The following is a 25,287-nucleotide window of genomic DNA, read 5'->3' as shown; positions in this document are numbered from 1 at the left end:
ATTTTCAAGTCCAAAAAATAAAGTCTCTCACTGTTTCCATTGTCTCCCCATCTATTTGCCATGAAGTGATGGGACCGGATGCCATGATCGTAGTTTTCTGAATGTTGAGTTTTAAGCCAACTTTTTCACTCTCTTCTTTTACTTTCATCAAGAGGCTCTTTAGTTCTTCTTCACTTTCTGCCATAAGGGTGGTGTATTTTTCACTCTCCTCTTTCAAGTTCATCAAGGGGCTCTTTAGTTCTTCTTCACTTTCTGACACAAGGGTGGTGTCATCTTCATATCCGAGGTTATTGATATTTCTCCCAGCACTCTTGATTCCAGCTTGTGGTTCATGCAACTAGGCATTTCACATGATGTACTCTGCATATAAGTTACATAAGCAGGGTGACAATATATAGCCTTGATGTACTTGAGAACCCCATGAACAGTATGGACAGTCTGTATGTGACTTATTTCTCTTTCTCTCTCTGTGGATCGCCATTTTAAACTGATATCGAAACATCCTATGGACATCAGGCGATGACCAGGATAACTGGGCTCAAATCGGTGTTCACCAGGTTCAGAAGTAGGCTCTTTCCTTGGCAACAGCTTCCTCCACACCTCCTGTCCCACGTCACAAAATGAGACAAAATAATGAAGTATTTTCAGGGGAAATGCATTTCCCATATAGAAATCATCACAGGTGTTCTTTCTCAAGAGTGTGTGAGTTAGACCTTGATGTGACATAGGAATAAGTACATACTTGTAATAGGCTCCTTGAGTCCTGCCTTGGTGTGCAATGCTTTTGAAAACTTTTATCTCCTGAATCGACCAGTAGCAGTGTATAGTAATTTAAAAATGAAAGCATCTTTGGTTGTCTGGTTTCCTGGGCTACAGCTGATCCTGGGCAGTAGACCTCTGCTGAGGTCAGAAATTTGGACATATGATTAGTTAGGGGTTTCCATTTGTATTTTGATTGTTGTTGATTAGTCCCTAAGTCATGTCGCATTCTTTTGTGATCCCACGGACTGTACCCAGCAGGCTTCTCTGTCCATGGGATTCCCCAGGCCAGAATACTGGAGTGGGTTTCCATTTCCTTTGTCAGGGGATCTTCATGACCCAGGGATCAAACCCCAGTCTCCTGCATTAGCAGGTGGATTCTTTACCACTGAGCCACCAGGGAAGCCCTTGTATTTCCAATACCATTGCCTTATATTTGACACACCTCTATTGAGTGTATTACATGCATCTATGCGCCTGTGTGTTAGGGTTGCTTTGCTTGGTTTTTTTGTCAGAAACAGAAAAGTGAAGTGGCATTGCTTGCTTAAGTCTCTCAGGGAACCAGCAACAGTAAAAATGTATTTAAAAAAAAAAAAAGTATTTCCATATCTTAAGGAGATGAATTTCCACAACTCCCTATGAAGGGGTTTAGTCTCCTACCTAGAACGTACTGACATTGAATGAACTCTTTCATGAGTGGTCACTTTAGGAAAGAGGTGGTCCTACTCTTTTTAAGTGATTATTGGCTACATTTAAAATTATGCTTGAGATTGTATGAAATAGGTAAGTAAAACTACAGATCCCAGTGATTCATTTTCTTTACCCTGCATGTGGATGCAATACAAACTCAGTGTAAACCATCAGTTTGGGTAGAGCCAACATGCCCTGCACGGACATTTTGTTTATAAAGTAGACAGACTGGATGTGCTAACAGGAAATGTATACTTTGTTCAGCAGATCATTTATCTAATAAAGGAGGACCTAGAGCCAAGGGAATGTGTAACGTGGTGATTGTGAGCTAAAATAGGTGACAACACTGAGAGAGTGGTATTATGAACAGTGCAGAAACCTTCACATTTCAACCCACACAGATGAAAAATGGTCAGGACCACTACCAAGCAGTGTGACCTCGAGTAAGATGCTCACCCTCTCTGATCCTCGGTTCCCATGTCTGCAAATGGGGACAATAATATTATATGTTATCCCACCCCCAGGCGAAGCCCATTCCTGACCCTCTGATCCCAGCCTCCACTGGCTTCTGAGGCCAAGGTTCTCATCACACTTGTGTCACCACGGTGAGCTCCTTGAGGACCCTCTTGCTGCCTGAAACGTTCTTGTGCCCACAAAGTCTGGAAAGCACTGGTCTGGGAGTTTGGTGCCCCACAGGTGCTCAGAACACGTTCACCATCTTATCAGTGACGATAAGGTGAGGTACACAGAGCCGTGCAGCTGTTGATACATTGTCAATTTGTTTGCTGCAAACACAATACACGAAGAAAGTGGCTAGATCAAACCTCTTGGCTCAATTTTCATAGGCCCAGGGCTGTGTCTGTCTTTTATTCCCACCTTGTCCAGAACCTTATTGTACCAGAGTAACACTCGCCTTTCCCCTTCCTAGTGCATCACCATCAAGCAGCTGTTTCTCAACTGAATTGCCAGTGAGTGAACCCTGAAAATTCTAGGCTCACATTTCTGTTCCTTTGAGCGGGTGATGGGCATCCTGTCTTCTATCCTCACTCGGACAGGAGTGTCTAGTGTTCGTCCCTTCCCACTTGGCTTCCCATTTATTCTATATTTTGGACAATCCATTACCTCCTGAGACTGTGGTCTGTCCTAGGCTATGGCTGCTTTCAGTACTGTGCTGAGGGCATTGATGACCAGGTGGGCGCTGGGGGGATACTTGTTGGATGAATACAGCTCGGACAGCCAGGCTACTTTATTTCACCATGAGAGGTGTAACTTCCACTCATCCTGCCATTAGCAGGATGGACGCTTTGAACCTGCTGATCAGTGTCCTGGGCAAGTCCACGGGAGCCCTGTCACCCTGCTCTCCTCTCTTCCTCTTGCTTCCATAGCTTCTTCTACTCCGTACCTTTCCCGTGCCCTCCTCTGTGCTCCCACTGCTCTCCGTGTACATGGACACTGTGCTTGAGCCCATCCATTCCCCTGATTTCATGTTGTGTGATTGTCAGTTACCTTTCTGATTAGGTTCTTTGAACAGTTTTCTCTTTACTCACAGTCCAAGGTGGATGCTGCAATACAGTAAGCATCATGGGTCTCCTTTTATTCTTTTTCTTTCATTTTCTCCTTTTTCTCTTCCTTTTTCCCCTTTTATGAGGAAACAATACAGTGTGTGGGTATGGACACTAGCTCTGATTCTAGACAACTTCCTTGCACCCAGTTCTCCCACTTGTTATCATCACACCTTGAGAAATTAAATTGGCTCACTGTGCCATTGCAGCCTTACCAGAAAATTGGTGAATTATTCTGAATAATGACATGAACTGAGCAGGTTGTATTTGTGAGTATGGAATGAGGTTAGTAGAGATGTGCTGGCATATTCCCTGGTGTAATGACTACTGAGTTTCAAGGTCACATTAAACATCTGTGTCCAGCCCTAGAGGCTCCGTCCTTCACAGCCACAGTCCTCGAGCTTTTCCCTCACAGCTAGACGAACCCTCACCAGGAGGCTGGCTTTTCTGTTACACCTCTCCCACCTGGAAACCACTTACAGACTTCATCTTCTGTTGCATGCATCATTCTCTTCCTGGTAATTTTGTCCTCAGATGGATTGAGGCTCCTCCTAGTGCAAGGGGATGCCCAGGACTGAAAATAAGGTTGTGATGTTTCCATGCTCCCACATGGCATGGAAACTCTCTGGGACCTGTGCCCAAACTCCTCTCCCCATGTCGTCTCCCCCCATACCAGTGTTCACAGTTTACACTCAAGCTGGGTTCCAGTGCAGGCTCTACCAGCCCAGGCACTCTCCTTCAGCCTCAAATTCCTTATCTGTAAAATGGCAATGGGTCTACCTGTTGGTGAAGTTTATTGGGAGACCTACGACAAAGGTCTGTCTAGTCAAGGCTATGGTTTTTCTGTGGTCATGTATGGATGTGAGAGTTGGACTGTGAAGAAGGCTGAGTGCCAAAGAATTGATGCGTTTGAACTGTGGTGTTGGAGAAGACTCTTGAGAGTCCCTTGGACTGCAAAGAGATCCATCCAGTCCATTCTGAAGGAGATCAGCCCTGGGATTTCTTTGGAAGGAATGATGCTAAAGCTGAAACTCCAGTACTTTGGCCACCTCATGTGAAGAGTTGATTCATTGGAAAAGACTCTGATGCTGGGAGGGATTGGGGGCAGGAGAAGAAGGGGACGACAGAGGATGAGATGGCTGGATGGCATCGCTGACTCGATGGACGTGAGTTTGAGTGAACTCCGGGAGTTGGTGATGGACAGGGAGTCCTGGCGTGATGTGATTCATGGGGTTGCAAAGAGTCGGACATGACTGAGCGACTGAACTGAACTGAACCAGAAATAACAGGTGTAAAACACCTAGCGCCCATGACCTGGCAGGTGGAAGGCACTAAATAAATGGCTGTGTCCTCTATCTATAAGCTTCTTTAATGCACAGCATCTGGTGTGGAATAATACCGTGACTCAGCCAATGTTTTTAGATTGGACAGAGAAAGATGTGACATATTGGGGGTATATTAGGCTTCTCCAGAGAAACACAGCCAATAGAGAGAAACTTATTTTAGGGAATTGGATCATGGGCTTGTGGGTGCTGACAGTTCTGATGTCCTTTGGGCCGATCGGCTGGCTGGAAATCCAGGTTGTACTCTAGAGACCCAAATCTGCAGAGCTGGCTAGCAATTTCGAGTCTCGTGCAAGGTTTCTAAGGCTGTAGTCTTGAGGCTAAATTGTTTCATCCTCAGGAAGCCTCAGTCTCTGCTCTTAAGCTTTTTCAACTGCTGGATGAAGAAACTGAACCCTTACCCCCCACTACCCCGTTAGGCTGGATAATATAATTCCCTTAAAGTCTACTTGGAGAAAGTTATGACCAAACTAGATTGCATATTAAAAAGCAGAGATATTACTTTGCCAACAAATGCCTGTCAAATCAAAGCTATGGTTTTTCCAGTACTCATGTATGGATGTGAGTTGGACTATAAAGAAAGCTGAGTGCCAAAGAATTGATGCTTTTGAACTGTGGTGTTGGAGAAGACGCTTGAGACCTTGGACAGCAAGGAGATCCAACCAGTCCATCCTAAAGGAAATCAGTCCTGAATATACATTAGAAGGACTGATACTGAAGCTGAAACTCCAATACTTTGAACACCTGATGCGAAGAACTGACTCATTGGAAAAGACCCTGATGCTGGGAAAGATTCAAGGTGGGAGGAGAAGGGGACAACAGAGAATGAGATGGTTGGATGGTATCACCGACTCAATGGACATGAGTTTGAGTAAGCTCCGGGAGGTGGTGATGCACAGGGAGGCCTGGCATGCTGTAGTCCATGGGGTCACAAAGAGTTGGACATGACTAAGCAACTGAACTGAACTGAACTGAAAGTCTATTGATCAAGTATCCAAGTACCTTACTAGCTCGCCATCAAGTGGCTAACATCTGAAAAAAGGGGCACCAGATCCAAGCCAAGATGACTTTTACTTTATTCATCACAGTGGGGAAGCAGTACACTGAGACATCACCTCCCAAACAGAATCTCTGGCCAATCTCTAGTTTTACTCATCTCAGCTAAAATCTGTTCCCTGGCCTCAGAAGCCATGTAAGATAATTAAGGAATGTTGAGGCAGTGGTGATTTAAGGAGAGATTTGGTATGATATCTTTTTTCATTTGGGCCCAGTGACTGCAGGGAATGAAGTGGGGTGGGGTGGTGAAGGAAATGAGATGATGAATTCATTGCCCCAGCCACCTCCCTGCCCCCAGGTAGCCGACTTCAATAGGTCTAACTGGTATTAATGCCTTTGTGTATAGGCTCACTATTAACACCACATGTGTGGTATGAGAAACTTGGTGGGCAAAGCAGATAGCATGGCCAAATATTCATTTCTCAGAGTGGATGGAGGCAGAAGAGACAAAAGAATGTTGATCCGTGGGTTACTTGTGAGTCAGTTTCTAAAATCTCACTATTTCTTCACAAGGTGTGTGTGTGAATTCTTTTCTTTATCTGAGAATTGGCTTTCTAGGTGAAGAAATATCATTGTGAGAGACTCCTTGTGACATGTGAAAAGTGGTTGGGAGTGAATTGGGTTGAGGTCATTTTCCAAATGTTTCACACCAAGTGTTTGTTTAAGGGGTCAGCAGTGGCCCTGAAGAACTGAACTAAGTGGTTGAAATACAGGATGAGTTACTGAAATGTGAAGAGACTCTTTCTGGGATGTGTGTTCATCCTAGCCTGTGGTCACAGGCAACTCACAGGATTTGAACCGTGTCTTTCTAATGTGTTTTGTTTCCTGCCCTTGAATGTGCTGGAGGCTGCAGTTCTGGTTACTAAAGTTCCGAAGTAAGTTCTCTGACAAAAGTAGTTTCTAGAAAGAAGCAGTGCCTGGGAAGCTGCTCTAAAGTTTTAATATAGCCTGTGATGTAATTTTTGTTAGCTGTACCCAGGATATGATTATTCAAAGAATATAGCGATGCACCTACTTCAATATCTACCACTGGATTTGTCAAATGAACATACAGTAAGATCGGCCTCGTTTTCTTTCTTTTTCTTTCTGTATTGTGGCTGCACTGAGTCTTTGTTGCTGCACAAGGGCTTTCTCTAGCTGTGGAGAAGGAGCACTACTCTCTAGGGGTGGTGCACGGGCTTCTCATTGCAGAGACTGCTCTTGTTGCAGAGCATGAGGTCTAGGCTCGTGGCTCCAGTAGTTGGAGAAGGCAGGTTCAGGAGTTGTGACACACAGTCTTAGCTGCTCTGTGGCACGTGGAAACTGCCTGGACCAGGGACTGAACGCCTGCCCGTTTCATTGGCAGGTGGATTTTTTTTTAATCATTAATTTATTTTAATTGGAGAATAATTCTTGACAATATTCTGATGGGTTTTGCCATATATCAACATGAATCAGCCACAGTTATACATGTGTCCCTCCATTCCTGAACTGGGGGTCCCACGTCCCTCCCCAGCCTATCCCTCTGGGTTGTCCCAGAGCACCGGCTTTGGGTGACCTGCTTCATGCAGGTCATGCATTGAACTTGCACTGGTTATCTATTTTACATATGGTAATGTATATGTTTCAATGCTATTCATTTGAATCATCCAACCCTCCCCTTCCCCCACTGAGTTGAAAAGTCTGTGGTATAAGTCTCTGTCTTCTTTGCTACCCTGCATGTAGAATCGTTGCTACCGCCTTTCTAAATTCCATTTAGATGCATTAATATAAGTATTTGTCTTTCTCTTTCTGACTTACTTCTGTCTGTATAACAGGCTCCAGGTTCATCCACCTCATTAGAACTGATTCAGGTGTGTTCCTTTTTAATAGCAGGGTAATATTCCATTATGTGTATTTATCACAACTTCCTTATCCATTCATCTGCTCATAGACATCTAGGGTGCTTCAATGTCCTAACTATTGTAAATAGTGCTGCATTAAACATTGGGGTACATATGTCTCTTTCAAATCTGGTTTCCTTGGGGTGTATGCCCTGCAGTGGGTCATATGGCAGTTCCATTCCCAGTTTTTTAAGAAATCTGCACACTCTTCTCCATAGTAGCTATACCAGTTTGCATTCCCACCAACCGTGGAATAATGTTCCCTTTTCTCCCCACACTCTCCATCATTTATTGTTTGTAGACATTTTGATGATGGCCATTTTGACCTGTGTGAGATGATACCTCATTGTGGTTTTGATTTGCATTTTTCTAATAATCTGTGATACTGAACATCTTTTCATGTGTTTATTAGCCATCTGTATATCTTTGGAGAAATGTCTGTTTAGGTCACTTGCCTACTTTTTATTGGGTTGATCATTTTTTTGATATCGACCTACATGAGCTTCTTGTATATTTTGGAGATTCATTCGTTGTCAGTTGTTTCATTTGCTATTTTCTGCTGTTCTGAGGGCTGTCTTTTCACCTTGCTTAGAGTATCCTTTGCTGTTCAAAAGCTTTTAAGTTTAATTAGGTCCCATTTTTTTTTTTTTGTTTGTTTTTATTTCCATTACTCTTGGAGGTGGATCGTAGAGGATTTTGCTGTGATTTATGTCACAGAGTGTTCTGCCTATGTTTCCCTCTTAAGAGTTTTATACTTTGTGGTCTTACATTTAGGTCTTTAATCCATTTTCAGTTTATTTTTGTGTATGATGTTGGAAGGTCTTCCAGTTTCATTCTTTTACACATAGGTGACCAGTTTTCCCAGCATCATGCGTTGAACAGACTGTGTTTTAGCTATTGCATATTTGTGCATCCTTTGTCAAAGATAAGGTGTTTTAGGTGCAGGGATTTATCAGTGAGATTTCTGTTTTGATCCATTGAGCTATATTTCTCTTTGTGCCAGTACCATACCATCTTGATGACTGTGGCTTTGTAATATAGTCTGAGTCAGGAATGTTGATTCCTGCAGTTACACTCTTCTCTCTCAAGATTGCTTTGGGAATTCGGGGTCTTTGATGTTTCCATACAAACTGTGAAATTATTTCTTCTAGTTCTGTGAAAAATACCATTGGTAGTTCGGGGTTGTGAGGAATCTACAGATTGCTTTAGGTAGTAGAATCATTTTCACTATATTGATTCTTCAATCCAAGAACATGGTATATTTCTCCATCTATTTGTGTTATCTTTGATTTCTTTCAACAGTTTTTTTTTTAAATATATAGTTTTCTGTATACAGGTGTTTTGTTTCTTTAGGTAAATTTAGTCCTAAGCAATTTATTATTTTTGTTGCAATGGTGAATGGGATTGTTTCCTTAATTTCTGTTTCTGATTTTTCATTGTTAGTGTATAGGAATGCAGGGGATTTCTGTATATCAATTTTATATGGGAGGTGGATTCTTAATCACTGGACAACCTGGGAAGTCCTGGACTGCTTGTTTTTGGGTGTGACGCTTTCTGAGCTCTGACACATGGCAAATTCTAGTGATCACCACCATGACCAAGAACAGGCCACGTCCATCACCCTGAAAATGCCCAGGGCTGCCACTTTCTGGTTTCTCCTTCCACACCTGAATTCCTGACAAAAGGATCTGTCTGCCTTCACTACTTTTTGTCCTTTGCAATTTTCCAATTCCTTATGTATTCTGAATATAAGACCTTTCTCATACTTGTGATTCACAAACATCTTTCCCCTAATAACAAATAGCTTCCCTTTTCATTACAGGAGACAGGAGTGATGAAATCTACTTTTCCTCCCCACCCTCAGAGCTCAATGTTATGGACCCAGCAAATGCCCATGAGATTCTTCAGAAGTGAAAATGAATTCTGCTCTCTGCCCATCTGTCTCTCAGGTAGTCCCCAGAGCTATAGTTCTCATCTCTGATCCCCTACCTGAATGGGAAATATAATAGAACTGTCTAAGGACAGGTGCTGTATCTTTTGCTGTGTTTTTCCTCACACTAGTATTTCCATTATCAACCAAGAAATGACCAGCAGTCTGTTCTCAATATAAATCTGGTCAAATATAAACTAAATGGAAAGTACCTGATTTGTTCCAGGTGCTTTACTTTATCATTGTGTTGTGTCATGATACTGATACAGTACATGAATTGTTTTCTGTGTGGCACCCTCCCTTTTCATTTAGCATCTTATTGTAATAACTATGTTATTATACATTTTAAAAAGTTTTGCAGGCTATTTTACATTCATTTGGGCTTCCCTGGAGGCTCAAATGGTAAAGAATCAGCCAGCAATGTGGGAGACCTCAGTGCAATCCCTGTGAGACCGAGGGTCAATCCCTGGGTCAGGAAGATCTGCTGGAGAAGGGAATGGCAACCAACTCCAATATTCTTGCTTGGAGACTCCCCATGGACAGAGGAGCCTGGTGGGCTACAGTCCAGGGGGTCTCAAAGAATCAGACAGGGCTGAGCGACTAACACTTTCACTTTACCCTCATTCCCATTATTTTATTTCATTCTTCTCTTGGGGATAGGAAAGCATCCTGCAAACCAGTGTGCAAACTACAATCTGACAGACTTGAGACCTGAACATAGGGACACTCTTGGAGGAACCCGGAGAACCTTGACAGCTTCTTCTGTGTGCCACAGTTCTCCAAGGCAAAAATGAAGGCAGTAGCACCACCTGCTTCCTGGGTGGTGTCCAGCATCAATTACCCAGCAGGATCTTAGCTTGGCACTTGTCCCTGTCATGTTATTATTGTAGGTGGCTCGGATGGTAAGGAGACAGCCTGCAATGCAGGAGGCCCAGGTTCAGTCCCTGGGTTGGAAAGATCTGCTGCAGAAGGAAATGGCAACCCACTCCAATATTCTTGAATGAAGAATCCCATGGGCAGAGGAGCCTGGCAGTCTACACAGTCCAAGGGGTCTTAAAGAATCTGACAGGACCGAACAACTTTCATTTCCACTTCACATAAACATTTTCAAGTCAAAACTCACTGTCATAATAAAGTTCTTTTTAAATACAGCATTTCCTCTAGAATCAGAAGACAAGAGAGATCAATATATCAGCTTATATTATTTTATTGTAATTTTAAGTGTCAATGGGTTTGTTCAAAGTTTCCACAAAGGGCTGTCTGAAGGGCTCAGATGCAGTTTGAAACAGCCAACCTGTGCAAACAGAGAAAAATATACAATACTTGTTGTGGCAAAAGGCTTCGTCGCCTTTTTTCAACGGCGAAGCGCGGGGGAGAAACAGAATGTCGATACGTGGAGCAACACTGCCACCTGCAGATCACAGAAATCAAAACCCCACAGGACCAGAAGAAAATCCATCCATTCTGTTGGGTTTTCGCGGAGAGGACTGGACAGCTTGGATGCGAAAGTTGAGGGGGATGCCCTTGAGAACCAGAGAAAGGAAGGAACCCTCTCGAAGGAGCCCTGCAAGACCACCCATGGACCGCGGGCTCCTCTCCAGCGACCCGCGGAACCAAGGCTACACGGGTAGGAAGTCAGGGAATCCGGGAAATCCGGAGCTTGGTGAGCGGGGCTGCGCTCCGATTGGCTGGTTCTTGGCCTGAGCGCAGGAACCCAGTGAGCCCCGCGCCAGTCTCCTGGCCGGGGTCGGTTGGGAGTTTTCTCCTGGACTCTGTTTCAAAGTCTTCATTCACTGAGGAACCTGACCGGGTATGTCCGGCTCCTGTCGCCCACTGCCAAAGCCCCCAAAGTGCGGGACCGGTACAAGTCCCCTGTATTTCTCCTCCCGCCCACCCCAGGCCTGTGGAGGCGTTCCTCCCGTGGTACACTCACTGTTCTCTCAGCCCTCACTCTTCTGATCCGTCCTCATTGCCCACGAGGCTCACCCGGTCATCCCAGGGACTCTCCGTCCTCTTCGATGTTCCCCTCCTCCCCACCCGAGCATCCCCCTGCCCATGGTCCCGCCCCGGGCATCAGGAAAGACCGCGCCCCTCATGGTGTCCTGTTTCTAGCCTTCCTCCCTCTCATCACCCTGAACATGATGTCCTGTCCTCCAGCTCCCTGGCTCTAGTGCCAGTGCACTGATACCAGAACGTCCTGGAAACCCCCACCTCACCTACCACACGTCCTTCAACACTACTCGCCTGGCCCCTCCTGGATCCACTGAGCCAGGGCTGGAATCTGTCCCTGGGAAACACACCTCTTGTTCTCCTTGCACCCTCCTGCCTACCCACGCCCTGCCAGTGTCTGAGCACCAGATCGTTGAGAAGCAAACTTTACAACTTTACAGAAGTGTTTTATCTTAAATCCGTGGCCAGAGTAGAACTGCTGTTTATTTTCACTCTCACCTACCTACACTACTACACTACACAGTAGTGACTTTCCTCCATCCTAATGACCACCAGCCCCACCTGGCAATAATTCCTGGAGAAGGAAGAAGCAATCCCGTGGGATATCTCAAGTCTCCCAGTCCAAAACTCCATGTTTCTGCCCTGGCAGTCAGCTGCCCCTCTGCACATGTGCTCCTGACTACACCCAGCCCCTCACCTCTGCTCCGGATCCCATGCCTTGCACCTTCCCAGGGACTTTGCACCTGCAGTTATCACTCCTCTGTCCTGAACCAGAACCTGTTCCCTCTTCATCCCAGCATTCCACAGCAAAGGGAGAAACCCACCGTCTTCCACCCTGTTCTGCAGCTCCTGGCACATTACCGGTTGCCCTTCAAAGCAAAACTGCTTCAAATTCTGCTGAGATATTGTCTCCTCAGCCCCCTTCCGTGGAGCTTTTGTCCCAGTCACTCCGCTGTAACTGGTCTCGTCATGGCCATCATTAATATCCATACTTCCTGATCCCACAGACACTCTTCAGTGCTCACCTAAGACAACATCTCAGGCATCTTTGGCATATTTGACTCTTGTGTTCTTTAACCCTCTGTTTTTATATTTCAGGGGCGTGGGGCTGATGTGACACCAAAGTATCCTAACTGAACTCCACAAGGTACACGTTCTACACTGTGCCCCCTTTGACCTGGGTATTGTATGGGAAGTCTTGGGTCAAATGAAAGACAAGCCAAAGGAAAGAGCATCCCAGTCACAATGGGGAATGGCCCACAGAGGAACTGGCAGGCAGAGGCGAGAGAGCTCAGACAAGGGAGGTGTGACAAGAAATGAACACCAGGGACAGGAGGATTCCACCGTATTCACACTTGGGACTCCAGGGGCACACTGTACAATGACCCAACGGAGTCTTTGGCAGAAGGGTGGATGCAGTTTAGGAATTTCGTTTTCTGGGGCTGATCTTGGTTCCTGCTGTGGTGCAGGTGAGATCCAAGGGAGAATTCTGCATCACTTTAGGGAGAAATGTGGAAAGGGACTGAATCCAGATGAAGCCTAAGCAGGCAATGGGCTAGGGGACCTTGCGGCCGAGAAATGGACATCCCTGCCTGTTGATGGGCTGGACGATGATACCTAGATTCAGAGGGGTCTGCAGATGCCAGCAGGGTGGCTGAGGCTCAGTCAGCCAGGGAGCACTGGGTCCACAGCAAGAGGAGGGAGACAAAAATGCAAGTTTCACCACCCCCACCCATGGGCAGTACAGGTTAGCATCAACAGCTGGAGCCAGGAGAGGACAGTCATTTTTCCCTCAGGGAACACTGAGGCCTCTGTGAAGAAACAAACCTATGCCGTGTTATAGACTCCCTCTCCCACATGACTGTGAGACTTGTAATTGACATATACCCCTGCTCCTTCGCTGAAAGAATTAGAGAGCATTTTCACCAGAATAGACTGAGCATTTGTATCTGTGGATATTCAGTTGGTTGCATGCAACCACACTTTCCAAGTCAGAAGCAACTTCAGTGGGGGTTTTCCCGTTACTAACCAGTATGAAGGGTGAACACTCATGAGGAAGATCAGATCATCCAGGGAGAAAAAATACATTAAAGTGTCTGTGGAGTCTAAGGAGCATACATTGAGACTGTGATCTCAGCAACCCACGTCCCCCACCACCACCCTGGCTCTTCCTGTGACCATGGGTTGCAGAGGCAGAGTGGGGCCCAGAGGGAGAGGAAGGAGGCCTTCCTGGAACTCCACTGCTGCTTTGAAAATACCACACTCCCCCCTGAACATGAATACTCACCTGTGAAGGTCATTCCAATTCTCCACTCTGTCCTGACGATTCTTTTGGAACTGGCATCCTGGTCTCTTTGGTTTGGGGAATAGAAAATAGCATACCCTGCAAGCACACAGGCCTGTACTTCCAATAGCCTGAGTCTTTGATTCGCTTCAAGCCATGCTTCTTGAAGATATAGACTCCAGGAACATCCTTATATGGTTACCTCTTGATTCCTCCTCTGAGTGCCCATCCACAGAACATCCCCTTGCTAATGTCTCCCAAGAGCTCCATGGGCCAAACCATAGTACCCAGTGCTGTATTGGCCACAGACACATTCCGTCTTCAAAAACACTTTGCTTGGTCAGAGTCTGTGACAGCAGCCCATCCTGGCTTTCTTCCTCCCTCTTAGTTCATTACTTCTAAGATTCCTTGTCTGTCCATTTACTTTGATCCCCTCCTAATTCTTGGTTTTGTTTTCCTCTGGTTTCCAACCTCTGCCCTTTGCTCTGCCATTCGATACATGATCCTTGGGTGACCACATCACTCCCCAGAGGTTTTACCCATCTGACTTATTTTCACTAGTATCCCTCTATGCTGATGGCTTTTCCTATCACCAGGTCTACCTAAGATGTCTCAACTGGGCCCCACTTCCCCCACAGGCTGAGACATATGGGCCATCTGCACTCAGATGTCCCATAAGCACTGCAGACCTGCTGGTAGCCCCAGGCCAGTGTTCCCTGGGGTGTCTCATGGATGGGCACCGCCATCCACCCAGTCCCTTAAACCACAATCCAGGGCATGCTGCTCGGTGTGATCTTCACCGAGCCATGAATCCCCTGGAGCTGCTCTTGAAAAGGCTGGCCCAAGATCTTCCTGTTGCCACAGGTGGGGATCCGTTCCTCTCAGAGGCCCTGTTCCTACAGACACACTGAGAAGGTGTCCTGAGCACACGCCATGACCCTCTTGGATCTCTGGGAGAACGTGGCCACTGTAATACACCTGAGAGGTTGAAAGCCCTGTCTTTAATAGGATGGTGAGTCAGGACACAGCAGTGTAAGCCCGTCATTGGAGAACATGCCAAAGAATATCCAGAAGAGATCCCTAAAGAGAACGTTTCGAGAGGTGAGTCCTGATGGGTGTGCATCAAACAAGGGATTCCTTAACTGTATTTTTCCCAGTAAACATCCTGTTCTTATTTAGTCTTCATCTGAGCACGGGAGTTAATTTGATATCACAGGAAACAGTTTAAAACAGCAACTGAGCACAGATAGCAGATATGCTAACATCCCATCCTGCTACATTAACATCAGCAGTTACAATTCTCAGCCATCTTTAATCTTTGATGCACTATTCTGATCTGTTGAATGAAGTTATCTCCACAGTGTTTTAGAAATGTATTCAACTAACTAGGCACAAGGGATCCTGACAAGAACTAAAACATACTGAGTTTCACTAGCAATAGAAGGGTTTTAACTGTAAAACTTTGGGTTCAGGAACATGCAGCAGGGCAAGCACAAGGCCAGTTTTCAAACAAGTATTAATTTGGACAAGTCGTCCCTTTCCTCAGCCTAATAGCTGTCAAGCATAGCGGGTCATGATGAAAACCTGCTTTCACTGTAGACAGGAGTCACAAATTTTCGATCTTCGATTTCCTCCTGTAAGAATGGGTTCTGTTTCCACAGCTGCAAGCTCGGCTTTCATTAAGAGAACATTTTCAGATAATGTTCACTCCAGGGCCACATACCAGACTTACTACTTCAGACTCTCTGGGGCTGTCCTGCCAGCATCAGCTCTCCTAAAGCCTCTCCAGGGGAGATTTGACGCGCAGTTAAGATTGAGAAGCACAATCGCATGATGCTTCACCCATCCTGGTTTTAAATATAATCCTGAACTGAAGAGCCCTGTTTGCTACTAATGAAATTTAAAAAAATTTGTAATTACGTGTCTTCCCTTCTGAGTGGTATTTTGACATATTTATTCACAGCCATATTTAGAACATTTTCAATAATTCAGTGGTGTGTTATGCCCCCAAGTCACCTTCCTTACCAGACACTCAGGCAGATTGATCGAAGGGAATGCACCTCAGTCCTGGCCGCAGAAGGAGGATGGGTGGAGTTCCACTGTCTTGGTTACTGTTCTGCTGAGCATCCCTCCTGGGTTGCTGAGCTCAGGCAGGGGGCCTCACACCAGGCTACAGGTATTCCTGTGACCAGAGGTTAGAGCTAAGGGCTGAGGTCCATTACCAGGGAAACGGAAGCTGGGAACACGTTATTTGAGAAGAATGGGAAAGCAACTAAGTAGAATTTCAGTTGCAGGGTGGGTTCTGGAAGCCTGTCCAGAGCCACTGACTTGTGGTCACACAATGGGCGCCTGTGGGTAAACACAGAGACACACTAGACGTGTGCTCACTGGGGATTCCGTCCTGACGTGCACAGCGACTGTCTCTGGAGGGAGCATCTATCACATGTGGGGGAGGCCGGACCCAGAACGTGGAAGGAGCAGGGGCACTCCTATTGTTACAAAAGCAATGGCATATCTTTCCCCCCATGTCTCACTTGAACATCTGCATTACCTTCCTAAACTGCTTAACTGAGGTATAGTTACACAACACAAATCACAGCCATTCAATGCATCCAGTGCACTGTCTTTAGTAACGTCAAACATTAGTGCAACCACCACCACAGTGCACTTGTGGAACACTGCCAGCATCACAAAAACCGTCCGTATGCCCATCAGCAGTTGATCCCCAGTAGGACCTGAACGCCCAGGCATCCTCTCATCTACTTTCTGTCTCTGTAGATTTGCCCTTTCTGGGCATTTCATATCAAAGGACTCCTGCAGGAAGTGGCCTTTTGTGTCTGGGTTCTTTCACTGAGCATAATGCTTTGGAGGCTCACCCATGTAGCAGCAGAAAGCAGAAGTTCATCACTTTTCATCCATCTATGCTGTTCCACTGAATGGCTACAGAATACTTTGTTTACCAGTCTCCTAAAAGCAGACAGACTTTTAGGCTGCTCCACTATTTGGAGATTACAGACAGTGCTGCTGTGAAAGACATGTAAGGATGAGTATTTGTGTGGACATAGGTTTCATTTCTTTCTTTCTTATTATTCCACAATTTCATTTCTTGTTTTGCCCCTTGCACAGACTAGACCCTTCAGTCCAAAGACATCGATTGAGTCACAGTATTATCCCACACCAGATGCTGTGCATTACAGGAGCTGATAGAGGACACAGCCATTTATTTAGTGCCTTCCACCTGCCAGGTCATGGGTGCTAGGTGTTTTACATCTGTTATCCCCACTAGGTCTCCCAATAAACCTGACCAACAGGTAGAGTTATTGCCATTTTACAGATAAGGAATTTGAGGCTGAAGCAGAGAGTCTGGGCTGGTAGGGCCTGCACTGGAACCCAGCTTGAGTGTAAACTGTGAACTGTGGGATGGAGGGAGATGACATGGGGAGACGAGTTTGGGCACAGGTCCCAGAGAGTTTCCATGCCATGGGGGAGCAGGGAAACATCACACCCTTGTTATCAGTCCTGGGCATCCCCTTGCAATAGGAGGAGCCTGAATCCATCTGAGGACAAAATTACCAGGAAGAGAATGATGCACGCAACAGAGATGAAGTCTGTGAGCAGTTTCCAGGTGGGAGAGGTGTAACAGAAAAGCCAGCCTCCTGGTGAGTGTTCATCTAGCTGTGAGGGAAAAGCTCGAGGACTGTGACTGAGAAGAAAGGAGCCTCTAGGGCTGGACACAGATGTCTAATGTCACCTTGAAGTGCTTCGTGAAGCTTGAGGGTAAGGCCTGACCTGCAACCTGCCCCACTGCAGCTCAGTATTTGTTACAACAGGGAACATGCCAACACATTCCTACGAACCTCATTCAATACAAAACCCACCTGCTCAGTTCATGTCGTTATTAAGAATAATTCACCCATTTTCAGGTGAGGCTCATATGGCACAGTGGGCCAGTTTAATTTCTCAAGATGATGTGATAACAAGTGGCAGAACTAGGTGGAAAGGAAGGTTATCTGAATCAGAGCTAGTGTCCTTACTCACAATACCATATTGATTCCTCAAAAAAGGAAAAAAAATGTGGGGGGAAGGGTAAAACAAAGGAAAAAGAATAAAAGGAGACCCATGATGCTTACTGTATTGGGGTGTCCACCATGGACTGTGAGCGAAGAGAAAACTCCTCAAAGCGGTCTAATTAGAAAGGGAACTGACAATCACACAACATGAAGCCGGGAGACAGGGTGGTCTCTGGCATGGTGTACATGTACACGGAGAGCAGAGGGAGCACAAAGGAGGGCACGGGGAAAGTACGGAGTAGAAGAAGCTATGGCAGCAAGAGGAAGAGGGGAGAGCAGGGTGACAGAAAGCCTATGGACTTGCCCAAGGACACTGATCAGCAGGTTCAAACCGTCCATCCTGCTGATGGCAGCCTGCGTGGAGGTTACACTTCTCACCCGTGAAATAAAGTAGCCTGGCTCTCTGAGCTGTATTCAACCAACAAGTATCCCCCCAGCACCTACCTGGTCATCTATGCCCTCAGCACAGTGCTGAAAGCAGCCATAGCCTAGGACAGACCTCAGTCTCAGGAGGTAAAGGAGTGTCCAAGATACAGAATAAAGAGGAAGCCAAGTGGGAAGAAACGGACATTAGACACTCCTGTCAGAGTGGGGAGAGATGACAGGATTCCTCTCACCTGCTTGAGGGAACCAAAATTAGAGCTGAGGATTTTCAGGGTTCACTCACTGACAATTCAGTTGAGAAATGGCTGCTATAATGATTATGCACTAGGAAGGGGAAAGGAGGGCGTTTCCCTCGTACAATAAGCTTCTGGACGATGTGGGGATAAAAAAACACAAACGGCCCTGGAGCAACAGAAACCTGAGTGGAGAGGTTTACTCCGGCCACTCGTTTCCTATGGGTTGTTTGCAACGAATTGACAGCATAACAGCAGCTGCACTGCTCTGTGTACCTCACTTTATCATCACTCATAAGATGGTAAACGTGTTCTGAGCCCCTGTGGTTAAAAGGTCCTCAAGGAGCTCATGGTGGGGTGGGCAGGAAGCCAGTCTGAAGACCGTGGTGAAACAAGTGTGATGAGAGCCTTGACCACAGGAGCCAGTGGAGGCTGAGATCAGGGCCGTGAGGAATGGCTTTGCCTGGGGGTGGGGTAATATATAATATTATTGTCCCCGTTTGCAGGCAAGGGAACTGAGGATCAGAGATGGTGACCATCCTACTCAAGGTCACACTGCTTGGTAGTGGTCCTAACCATCTTTCATGTACATCTGTTAAAATGTGAAGGTCTCTGCACCATTCATTACACCACTCTCTGTCTCTCTCAATGTTGTCACCTATTTTCATTCACAATCACCACCTTATACATTCCCTTGGCTCTAAGTCCTTGTTTATTATATAAATAATCTGCTGAGCAAAGTATAGATTTCCCGTTAGCACATCCAGTGTGTCTACTGTATAAAAAATATTTCCTTGCAGGGCACATTGTACTCACCCAAACTGATGGTTTTCACTGAGCTTGTACTGCACCCATATGCAGGGTAAAGCCAATGGATCACCGGGATCTGTAGTTTTACTTATCTATTTCACACAGTCTCAAGCATAATTTTAAATGTAGCCAATATTCAAGTAAAAACAGTAGAACCATTGCTTTCCTATAATGAGCGTCACGAAAGATTTCATTGAATATTAATAGGTTTTAGTCTGGAAACTAAACCCCTTTCATGGGGAGTTGTGGAAATTCTTTTCCTTAAGTTAAGGAAACCCTTTCTCTGTATACATTTTCTCTGTTTCTGGTACCTTGAGAGACTTAAGCAAAGCAAGCTACTTCATTTTACTGCTGTGGACAAAAGAAACATGTGAAGCAAGCCTAACACACAGGCACAGACATATGTAATACACCCAATACAGGTAGGTCAAATATAAGGCAATGGTATCGGAAATACAAGGGCGTCCATGGTGGCTCAATGATAAAGAATTCACCTGCTAATGCAGGAGACTGGGGTTTGATCCCTGGGTCATGAAGATCCCCTGAAAAAGGAAATGGCAACCCACTCCAGTATTCTGGCCTGGGAAATCCCATGGACAGAAAAGCCTGGTGGGTACAGTCCATGGGGTCACAAATAATGGGACATGACTTAGGGACTAATGAACAATTGAAATATAAATGGAAACCCTTACCTAATCATGTATCCAAATTTCTGACCACAGCACAGGTCTACTGTCCAGGATCAGCTGTACTCCAGGAATCCAGACAACAAAAGATACCTTCCTTTTAAAATTAGTATACACCACTGCTGGGCGATTCAGGAGATAAAAGTTTTCAAAAGCATTGCACACCAAGGCAGGACTCAAGGAGCCTATTAAAAGTATGTACTTATTCCGATGTCACATCAGGGCCTAACTCACACACTCTTGAGAAAGAACAACTGCGATGATTTCAATATGGGAAATGCATCTCCCCTGAAAATACTTCATTATATTGTCTCATTTTGTGAAGTGGGGCATGAGGTGGGGAGGGAGGTGATGCCAAGGAAAGAACCTACTTCTGAACCTGGTGAACACTGATTTGAGTCCAATTATTCCAGATCGACCAATGTCCATAGGAAGATTCAGTATCGGCTTAAGAGTGTCAATCCCCATCGAGAGAAAGAGAAATAAGTCATATACAGACTGTGCAACCTCCATCTGATCCTGAAGAGGTGGGGGTGTTTGTGGAAAACAACAGTTCTGAGAGAGCTGGGATCCCACTTGACTGAAGAGGATTGTGGTCCTGCGGCACTAACGCACACCTGGTCCGTCCTAGGGCGATAGATGTCTCCCTCTGTCTGCGTGTCTGAGCCTCTCTCTCTCTCTCTCTCTCGCTCTCACGCGTTCTTTCTCAGGATCAGGTTCTCACTAGCGGAATGCCAATGCAGTGCTTCCCATCCTCAGGCCAGTCGAGAAGCCTGGAGTGGTGGGTCAGCCTCCCATCCTCAGTGTGTGTGGAAGAGAAGGGTGAAGACCACCGAGAGGAGGAGTCGTCCAGGGTCCTGTAGCGGCTACCTGCCCTTCACAGGGGAGGAGTCTGTGGGCCTGGCTTTGACAGCACAAAGATGGGACATTTACCCCTCCCCTCCTCATAGAAGGACCTTCCTGAGTATTCCCTTGGTTGTGGTGGATTGAGAGGAAGCCCGGAGTGGCCTGAAGAAAAGCAGGTTGTCCCCTGGGATGGTGGCAGTAGGGCGGGGGTGATTCGGAGGTGAGAAAGTAGTGCCGGGCCCTCTGGACGGTGTGCCCCGAGGGCCTCTCCCAGCAGCTTGGAGGCTAGGAGGGACGATCACATCCAGAGTCACAAGAAGAGTTGTCGGGTACTGGAGATGCCCTCACAGATGACACCTGGTGATGGTCGGCTCTTGGGGTTGAGGTCGGGGGCGTCTCCCTGGTTGCCTGGTAATTTCTGTTGTCATCTGTCTATGTGAGGAGCAGCTGGTGTTACTTGAAATTTTTTTAATTAATTGATTTTAATTGGAGGCTAATTACTTTACAGTATTGTGGTAGGTTTTGCCATATATTCATATGAATCAGCTATGGGTGTACATGTGTCCCTCATCCCGAACCCTCTCCTACCTCCCTCCCATCCCATCCCTCTGGGTTGTCCCAGTTCGCTGGCTTTGAGTGCCCTGTTTCATGTATGAAACTTGGACTGGTCATCTATTTCACATATGGTAATATAAATGTTTCAATGCTGTTCCTTAAGATCATCCCACCCTTGCCTTCTCCACAGAGCCCAAAAGCCTGTTCTTTATCTGTGTGTCTTTTGGTGTCTTGCATATAGGGTTGTCATTACCATTTTTAAAAATTCCATGTATGTAGGTTAATATACTGTATTGGTGTTTTTCTCTCTGACTTACTTCACTCTGTATAAAAGGCTCCAGTTTCATTTACCTAATTAGAACTGATTCAAATGTATTCTTTTTAATAGCTGATTAATACTCCATTGTGTATATGTAACACAGCTTTCTTATCCATTCATCTGCCGATGGACATCTAGGTTGCTTCCATGTTCTAGCTATTATAAACAGTGCTGCGATGAACACTGGGGTACACGTGTCTCTTTCAATTCTGGTTTCCTCAGTGTGTATGCCCAGCAGTGGGATTGTTGGGTCATATGACAGTTTTATTTCCAGTTTTTTAAGGAATCTCCAAACTGTTCTCCATAGTGGCTGTACTAGTTTGCATTCCCACCAACAGTGTAAGAAGGTTCCCTTTACTCCACACACTCTCCAGCATTTATTGTTTGTAGCCTTTCTGATAGTAGCCATTCTGACCAGCATGAGATGATACCTCCTTGTGGTTTTGATTTGCATTTCTCTGATAATGAGTGATGTTGAGCATCTTTTCATGTGTTTGTTACGTATCTGTATGTCTTCTTTGGACAAATATCCATTAAGTTCTTTGGCACATTTTTTTGATTGGGTCATTTATTGTTTTGTTATTGAGCTGCATGAGCTGTTTGTATATTTTTGAGATTAATTCTTTGTGATTTTTTTCCTACCAATTGATACCAGTAAGACACTGGGAAAGAGTAAAAGCAAAATAATAAAGACACTGACTTTATTCTACCAATTGCAATTGGGAAAGCACCACAGACCTGAAGATCCGACTGTCAGCAAGGTGGTTTTGCATTGTACTTCATTCCACAGAGACTTCATTGTATTTCATTCAAAAAGACACATGTACTTTTTGTACCGTTCATTGCAGCACCATTTATAATACCTAAGACATATAAGCAACCTAGATGTCCACCCACAGATGAATGAATGAAGAAGCTGGGTACATACGTGAGCAGAATACTACTCAGCCATAGAAAGGAACACTTTTGAGTCAGTTCTAATGAGGTGAATGTACCTAGAGCCTATTATACAGAGTGAAGTAAGAAAGAGAATAACAAAAATCATATATTAACGCATATATATGAGATCTAAAACAACGATACTGATAAGCCTATTTGCAAGGCAACAATAGAGACACAGACGTACAGAACAGACTTGGGGACTCAGCGGAGGAAGAACTGGGAAGAATAACACAAAATTGTAAAGCAACTATCCTAATAATTTATGACAGTTTTGCATCTTCTTTTCCCATTGGGGTTCCTTGTATTTCTATTTCTTCTCTCTTCCATGGCTAGGACTTTCAAAATTACGTTGAATAAAAGTGGCAAATGTGGTTTACCTTGTCTTGTTCCTCTTTTTAGAGGAAATGCCTTCATTTTTTTCCCCATTGAGAATGTTTGCTGTGAATTTGTCATATATGTCCGTTAGTAGGTTGAAGTATGTTCCCTGCATAATCACATTCTGGAGAGTTTTTATCATAAATGGGTGTTGAGTTTTGTCAAAAACTTTTTCTGCGTCTATTAAGATGAGTATATGGTTTTTATTCTTCAATGTCTTAATGTAGTGTGTCCATTGAATGATTTGTGTATATTGAAGAGCCCTTGCTTTCCTGGGATAAATCTCAGTTTATCAGGGTGTATGATCCTATCAATATGTCGCAGTATTTGGTTCAGATCAGATCAGATCAGTCGCTCAGTCGTGTCCGACTCTTTGCGACCCCATGAATCCCAGCATGCCGGGCCTCTCTGTCCATCACCAACTCCTGGAGTTCACTCAGACTCACGTCCATCGAGTCAGTGATGCCATCCAGCCATCTCATCCTCTGTCGTCCCCTTCTCCTCCTGCCCCCAATCCCTCCCAGCATCAGAGTCTTTTCCAATGAGTCAACTCTTCGCATGAGGTGGCCAAAGTACTGGAGTTTCAGCTTTAGCATCATTCCTTCCAAAGAACACCCAGGGCTGATCTCCTTCAGAATGGACTGGTTGGATCTCCTTGCAGTCCAAGGGACTCTCAAGAGTCTTCTCCAACACCACAGTTCAAAAGCATCAATTCTTCCGCGCTCAGCCTTCTTCACAGTCCAACTCTCACATCCATACATGACCACAGGAAAAACCATAGCCTTGACTAGACGGACCTTTGTTGGCAAAGTAATGTCTCTGCTTTTCAATATGCTATCTAGGTTGGTCATAACTTTCCTTCCAAGGAGTAAGCGTCTTTTAATTTCATGGCTGCAGTGACCATCTGCAGTGATTTTGGAGCCCAGAAAAATAAAGTCTGACACTGTTTCCACTGTTTCCCCATCTATTTCCCATGAAGTGATGGGACCAGATGCCATGATCTTCGTTTTCTGAATGTTGAGCTTTAAGCCAACTTTTTCACTCTCCACTCTCACCTTCATCAAGAGGCTTTTTAGTTCCTCTTCACTTTCTGCCATAAGGGTGGTGTCATCTGCATATCTGAGGTTATTGATATTTGTCCCAGCAATCTTGATTTGAGCTTGTGCTTTGTCCAGCCCAGCATTTCTCATGATATACTCTGCATATAAGTTAAATAAGCAGGGTGGCAATATACAGACTTGACGTACTCCTTTCCCTATTTTGAACCAGTCTGTTGTTCCATGTCCAGTTCTAACTGTTGCTTCCTGACCTGCGTACAAATTTCTCAAGAGGCAGGTCAGGTGGTCTGGTATTCCCATCTCTTTCAGAATTTTCCACAGTTTAGTGTGATCCACACAGTCAAAGGCTTTGGCATAGTCAATAAAGCAGAAATAGATGCTTTTCTGGAACTCTCTTGCTTTTTCCATGATCCAGTGGATGTTGGCAATTTGATCTCTGGTTCCTCTTCCTTTTCTAAAACCAGCTTGAACATCAGGAAGTTCACGGTTCATGTATTGCTGAAGCCTGGCTTGGAGAATTTTGAGCATTACTTTACTAGCGTGTGAGATGAGTGCAATTGTGCGGTTAGCTAGTATTTTATTGAGTTTTTTTTTTGCCTCCACGTTCATCAGTGAAATTAGCCTGTAATTTGTTGTTGTCGTTTTTGTTGTACTTTTGTCCTGTTTATGCATCAGGGTGATGGTGGCTTCATAAAAAGAGTGTGTGACTGTTTTTTTCTTCTGCAGTTTTTTGGAATAATTTCAGAAGTAAAAGTGATCTCTAAACAATAGAATTCTCCTGTGATGGTACCTATTCATGGACTTTTGTTTGTTGGGAGTTTTTTTTTTTTTCCACAAATAAATAACACAGATATTTATTAGAGAATTATCTAGTTTACTTTCAATATACTAACATTAAAAGAACAGAGAAATAGAAAGAGCAGATCCACCAAATTGGGTTTTGACCAATATCCAGATTTAAAGTCATGTGTTATGGCACATCTGGGGAACCAATTTGGAAAGGGTCCCAGGCAGAATGTCCTCTCCGTGCGTGAGACTTCAAAGATTGCAGTTCTGGGATCCCACTTACAATCCCAGGAAGGGTGCAAACTGATACCTTCATCAATCTGTGATCAAATTTCAAGACTAGTTTTATGTTAATGCTGTTTGTTTTGTCTTGTAAAAAACTCAGAATGTTGCTAAGCCTGGGACTTGGTTGGCCAGGCCCCCTCCAGGGTCTCAACAATCTCAAGATTTCTCTGTTGGGAGACTTTAAATCACAGTTTTAATCTCAGTACTTGTGATTAGTCTGTCCTTTTTTTACCTATTTACTCCTAATTCAGGCTCGGGAGAGTGTAGCTTTCTATGAACGTGTCCATCTCTTCCAGGTTGTCCATTTTATTAGCATATAGTTCCTTGTAGTAGTCTCTTATGATCCTTTGTATTTCAGTGGTGTCCACTGTAGCTTCTGTTTCATTTCTGATTTTATTGATTTGAGTCCTCTCCCTTCATTTCTTGATGACTCTAGCTAATGTTTTATCAATTTTGTTTATCTTTTCAAAGAACCAGCTTTTAGTTCCACTGATATTTTTCC

At 44.9% G+C, this 25,287-nt stretch overlaps 2 protein-coding genes and 1 long non-coding RNA gene across 8 annotated transcripts in view; 1 reads left to right on the top strand and 2 right to left on the bottom strand.

Annotated features, from left to right (window-relative positions):
- LOC100297099 (P antigen family member 3) overlaps positions 1-25,287 on the bottom strand; it is a 418,811-nt gene that overhangs the window by 210,129 nt on the left and 183,395 nt on the right. The window lies entirely within an intron of this gene.
- Positions 1-25,287, top strand: part of LOC100297779 (fibrous sheath CABYR-binding protein) — a 154,990-nt gene that overhangs the window by 98,716 nt on the left and 30,987 nt on the right. The gene's annotated exons all lie outside the window — the stretch shown is intronic.
- LOC112445200 (uncharacterized) lies at positions 10,394-17,089 on the bottom strand. The gene is made up of 2 exons (XR_003033564.2): positions 11,136-17,089; positions 10,394-10,496 (listed from the first exon to the last, which is right to left on the bottom strand). It is a non-coding gene; the product is annotated as an uncharacterized lncRNA (long non-coding RNA).

The sequence above is a fragment of the Bos taurus genome, chromosome X (genome assembly GCF_002263795.3).
Source record: "Bos taurus isolate L1 Dominette 01449 registration number 42190680 breed Hereford chromosome X, ARS-UCD2.0, whole genome shotgun sequence".
In the NCBI taxonomy this organism is placed as follows: domain Eukaryota; kingdom Metazoa; phylum Chordata; class Mammalia; order Artiodactyla; family Bovidae; genus Bos; species Bos taurus.
Note: the sequence above shows the minus strand (reverse complement) of the source record. Positions and strands in the feature narration are given on the sequence as shown.